This window comes from Mus caroli, unplaced genomic scaffold, assembly GCF_978045245.1.
Source record: "Mus caroli unplaced genomic scaffold, Mus_caroli_1 scaffold_5, whole genome shotgun sequence".
Taxonomy (NCBI): Eukaryota; Metazoa; Chordata; class Mammalia; order Rodentia; family Muridae; genus Mus; species Mus caroli.
Window position 1 is genome coordinate 7,348,103 of NW_028227260.1, and position 6,240 is coordinate 7,354,342.

Sequence of the window (6,240 nt, forward strand, 5' to 3'; positions counted from 1 at the left end):
AAAGATCAGCCCAAGTGTACTTCCCAAGAAGCTATGTACTTGGTCTTTTAAGACAGGGTCCCTCACTGGGACCTAGCTCTTCCAGATCAGTCTAAGAAGATGGCTAACCATCAAACTACACAGATCCACCAGTGCTAAGCCACCCTGTGCAGTTTTTCTTTTTCGCATGGGATCTGGGAATCAAATTCAGGTTTCCCCTGCTTGTATGGCATGTGCCATACTGTCTGAGCCATCTTCCCATCAAGGAAAAAAAAAAGAGTTTTTATTCTCAAAGCAGTGAGATCCTTTCAGGGAAGACTATGCAGTTTGCTGCAGGCTTAGGTAGTGTGATGACTGACATCTTGTTTCTGTCTTCTGTTCATTGTTCAGTTGTTTAACATCCCCTAGGGAAAGTTAGACAAGATGCACCATAAAAAATGGACAGCAGTGTAAGTTTGCTCTTGACTTGGTTTTGAAGGTGGTGGCTGTTTGGGGGCCTTTGCTTTGTTTTTCCTTTGCTTTGATCTTTTTCTTGTTGTCTCCTTTTGTTGCTATTTTGTTTTGTTTGGAAGCTTTAAACTGTTTTATTCCAAGAGCCAAAAATCTGAGAAGATGGGAGGTTAGCACCTGAAAGGCTGGCTTACATCTCCTCTCCAGCCATCTGGTTAGCTAGGGTGAAGATGCTGGAGACACACCAAAGGCAATCAATCATCCTGGAACCTAGTCTTGGGCCTCTGGACAGGGGAGGAGCCATATTGCTGGGACCTGGGATGTTTGTGGCTTCCTTGGTATCATCCAGGGTACTTTCTGTGGTTGTTTTGAGAGAGTCTCCCTCTGTGGCCTAGGACAGCCTAGAATTCACCATGTATCCTAAGGTGGTCTGAAACTCACTATGTAGCCCAGCATACTTTTGAATGCATGGGCACTCCTGCCTCAGCCTCATATTTTGTTTTGATTCATAAATTATGGTAAAAGAAGCATGATTAGCATCTCTTGTCAACTTAACATACCAGGGAAGAGGGGCCCTCAAGAAAATTGCCTCCATCAGATTGGCCCATGTGTATGTCTTTGGGACATTTTCTTAATTGCAAATTGATGTAGGAGAATTCAGAACACTGTGTATGTGAATGCTTGAGCAGGTGGTCCTTCGTTATTATATAACAAAGGTAGCTAGGTAGACCCGAGGATACAAGGTCTGTAAGCATCCCTCCATGGTTCCTGAATCCCCTCTATGTGTAAGCCAAATAAACCCTCCTTGCCCACAAATTGCCTTTAGTCATGGTATTTATAACAGCCATAGGAAAGCAGAGTAGAGCAAGAGAAAGGAGATAGGTGGTATATGATTTGCCCAAAGCAGAAACAGCCAGTAGTAACTTGAGGACCTTCAGAGAGAGAAGCAAAATGTTTTCCACAATATGCTACCACCCTCAGCCCAAGATATAGTTCTTTCCACAATTCTGTATTACACAAATATGAAATGGAAGATGGTCGCACACAACTCACTAAGAGTAACCAAATAAATCCACTTTGAATCCTGCAGGCTCCTCTTCAACTTGTATAAGACAAATAAACGAGACACAACTGAAAAGAACATCATCAAAACAACTCTCTCACCAGTGACAATCTGCTGAAGCAGTTAATGAGGGCCAGTCTCGATGTATATGATCAGTCACTAAGAAGTGATTAGGTCTGGCACCAGCTGGTATTAGCTTCCAAAACAGCTGACTGTGCGAATATATTGCCAAGTGCCATATTCCATAGCATTATGTTAGTAACTTAAGATTGGCTGCTAAAGACACAGTTACAGCACAAGACTTGGTAAACTGTACAAATCATATGTTAGGATTTTTCTGCTTCTCTTGTATGTTACCTTCTTTACCAGCATCAGAGGCTATTTCCAAAGCCAAAGTAGACAAAAGCCAACTGCTGCTGTGTTGTTATTATGGTCAAGTTAAGCACTTATTAAAAACTGTCTTCTGTGTTGAAAGCAGCCATCTATGAAACACTGCCTGGTTGTTTTTCACCAGGAGAAAACAAAACCCTCTCAGTAATTTCTGAGTCATTCTTTTAATGACAAACAAAAAATGAATTCAAAGAAGAAGCCCATTATTTCTTTGGCTCATTATTTCAAGAGCTCTCTTTGTCCACTGTGACAAGCCTATGAAGATGAAGGTTTATGGGGTAAAAATCTGTTTTGTTCCATTATTGTTGTTGTCATTGTCGTTGCTTGATCAGTTGGGTTGGATTTTTTCATTTTTGTGAGTATTTCTTTATTTGTGCTCTTTACTTTCAATACAGTACAGCTGAAGCGAACATGTCAGAGTAAAGTTTTCCTCTCCTAAAGTGGCTGCTTCTGGTCCTGACATGGAATGGAAGTCGCATGAGATACAGAGATTCACAACCCAAGGCAAATGATCTCCCAGCCTCATTGAACAACCAATTTGGCATCCCCAGCACTGATGTGGGCACCCACTGTACAACAGCTGCCTCCGATGCACAGCTTATTGAACTGAAGACAGAAAACTGCTTAGTCATTAATCAGAGGGAAAAGAATCATAACTGAAGGCAAGGGAATTAGAACACATTTAAAGCCTTAGAACTTGAGCTATCAGGATTCCAATTGCCCAGTCTTTCTAGGTCCCTAATGTAGTGCCTTTCCTTGCGGACATGTACATATTTCCCCTCGCTCTTTTGTTGTACTACAAATAACTCTGTGAAGTTTCACCAAACCCAATTAACAGAGAAGCCATGGCATCAGAATGTATTAATGAGCCAAAAGCCTTAACAGGGAATGTTTCCATCATAAACAGCTGGCAGCTATAGGCTATGCGGAAATTTACTAAGTTTTTTCATCACCAGCAATTAGAGTTTCACAGCACAACTGAGACATGACATTTCAAATAACAAACACCATAGTTAATGCCGGGTTGGGAAAGCGCAGAAAGGAGAATGGCCATGTGATACACTAGTTACTAAAATTTTCTAAAGATAAAATGTGTACCTTCAATGCTGTGTGTTAGCTTTATGTAAAGAATCCTTAGACTACATTGGGGTGGCAAATGACTGCCATGACCTTTAAAATGAATAAAGTCAAGCCTTTCCATTAAATCTAGACAAGTATATCCATTATGAACTGTAACTATGAACTCTCCTTTCATTGAGTTCGTGTCATCAGTGGCCTTTCTAAAAGTATAAATTTGAATTCTTTGCTCCCTCCATATTCTCCAGTGACACCAAGCAAAGAAGTCTACTGATCTAGGAACTACTTCTTATCTGAAATCCCGAGACAACTGAGTGTTGTCTGATTGTAACTTGGTATCCTCAACTATTTGATAATTCTTTGGTTACAATTAATTGAATACGTTTGCAATAGTTCAAGCAGAAAGAGAAAAAATATCATATAAAAGGGCTCCGGATGGATTCTAGGTTCCAGAAGCAACAGAAACAAAGAAGTTTCAAAAAGTAATGAGACATAACTGAATACTTACTCTGGTCTTCCAACACTTGACTCAGCTGTCCATTTACCAAATTACTATACTGTTTTATCCAAATCTCCCAGAGAAGGAATGTGAGTGACCACAGTCAGGCCTATAGATTCACCACTGTGCAAGTGCTGTCCACATCTGTCTCCTCAGAGCATGGACAAAGCAATGCAAGATAGTTTCCCATTGTTATAAATAACAAGTAGGAGTAAAGTAAGCTAGGAGGTGAGCTACAGGTCCACTAGCATCTTCAGGCAGAACCTTACTGAGCTCCAGATTCGTGCCATAGCCTGACATTAAGGTTGTAGTAAATGCTAATCCACATTTACATAGGAGTTAGTTGCTTTTCTCATAGCTAGGATAAAATACCTGTCAAAAACAACTTAAAGATGGACAGATTTATGTTGTAGCATAGTTTTAGGGGACAGTCCATCATGACGAGGAAGGCATAGCCGCAGAAGCATGAAGCAACCAGCTGTATTCCAGTGCTGAGATCACTGTTCATGGGATAGTGCTGCCTATATTTATGGTGGGTCTTCCCTTCAAAATTAAACAGTTCTGGAAACACCTTCATAGACATGTCCAGAAGGATATTCCATGGTGACTTTAAATTCTGTCAGCTTGATAGCCATCACAACTTATATTGAAAGTTACTTTATGTTAAGGCTAAGGCTACCTTAAATATATACCCTGCCCAGCCATCCAGTGAGCTGACTCACTGGGGGAAAAATTCATCTGTGTTACGGTTGTTCATCTGGTGACCTACACTAGGCCCACACTAAGAAAAACAAAGGATTTGACATTTATGCTGTCAAAAAACATATTAGAATATTAATTATGCTTACTTCTCAGTGTAAGGTTAACATTTTGGCTCTTCATTGTTAATTCTAGATCAGAGATCAGAAAAACTTTTTTTTTCACTTAAAGGACCAGGCAGTATTAAATGATTTAGGTGTTTCAGTTCACGTAGTCTCTGTCAAAATTCATTATTGCTATAGTGCTATTCATGCACAATAGATAGACAGAGCTGGATTTCAGACAAAGTTAATTATAAGAACAGAAATCCAGGAGTGGGGCTTGAATTTTACCTTATTTTAAGGCGACCTTAGGCTGTAATTCCAGCACTTGGAATGCTGAGGCAAAAGAATTGTCATGAGCTTGAAGCCAGTGTGGGTTATATGTGAGTTGGCCAACTTGGGCTAAAGGGTGAGAAGTAGCTAAAAACAATAGAAGGCAAGAAGGAGTTGTTCTGGTGACCAACCTTTGTTTGTTTGTTTGTTTGTTTGACCAAACGTTTTTACATCATTTCTTCCTCCTCCATGAGATGCCTAAGTTCTTTTAAATTCACACAGTCAGAGGACACAACTCACCTCTCAGCTTTACTGTACTCATTAAGAAATGTGTGCTTTTAAAACCCTGCTTCCCATCTTCCTCCTAGGCATTTCTGTTTTTCACTGCTGTGGGGCAACATTTCCATTCATGAGAAGACAATTCAGATGGCATCTGGGTCTCTCTGTCCTTGAGGACTTCAGTTCCAATGATCTTCTGCTCTATCCGACCTGATCTACTTCCCTTCTCCTGGGGGCTCTCTCCAATAACCCAAACTACCCTTAAAATGTGCATATCAAGATGCTCACCAAGACTCAGTCTTTCTTCTAATTCTCTGTGGAAGAGTGACTCAGGTGATGACAGTCCTTTGAGTCACTGAAGCCATTGAGACTTTTGATAGACCACTTTTATGACATCATTATCGGCTAGCCTGGTCTCCTCAAGTCCTGCCATTCTCCTTGCACAGTTTAGGCAAGAAACATCCAATGGCACCCTCCTCATTTACTCCATTACCTCCTTTGCCCAATTCTCCACCTCTGCCACACCTGTGCCTGAGCACAGAATGTGCCAGGAGGGTAAACACAGCCACCAACTTCAGCTCTCACAAAGGCATCCCACACACTAACAATCATACCACATTTCTATTAGAAACAGAGTTCATTTTTCCACTTGGGGAAAACTTTTTATCCTTTATATCTCTTAATTCCCCCTCAGAGTCACTACCCATACCCAGTTATCCTGTGTAATTGGGAAAATAGGTACCACCTAAGCTTGCATTTCCCTGGGTTCCAAAACATTGCCTTTGGTGAGCTGTGTCTTGTGGCAATTTGCTGAGTGCACACGTCCTCAGGCAGGATGCCCAATATTTGATTCACTAAGGGAACTGTATTCATTTTCCCAGAAATGAAAAAGAGAGAACAATAACATGGCACAACATTAATTCCTCCCAAATGAAAGAGAACTGTGGCTTTTAAGTGGGTCCCAGAAGTGGGTAGTCATGGCCTCTTCGCACACAGAGGCTTGAAGAGATAGCATAGGATTAAAAGGGAGCTACAAGTTCTCTATAGGAAGGTTAATCTCAGGCAGTAGGGCTCCCAATTCCTAAGTTTCATGGCTACCTGAGCCTCTTGTCTCCAAAGACCCACAGGAGGCTTAAAAAGAAGCATCGTGAATTGTCAGAGTATCCTTCTTGCAATATTCTGGGCAGCATAAAGCCTTTAACAGTCCTGCTTAACCCTTCACCGGAGTCTCTATTGTGAGTGAGCTTGAATTTCCAGACAGATTGGTGGTGGCTCATGACCAACTAAATTCATTTCAGAGAATGACAGGAAGGAAAACATTTTTATGTGCTATACTGAAAAGGAAAATTCATCCCACTACATTTGATCCTGCACAATGCAACTCGGAGGAATAAATTTCTGCTGGTGGCTTTCTGAAGTGCATTCCTTTT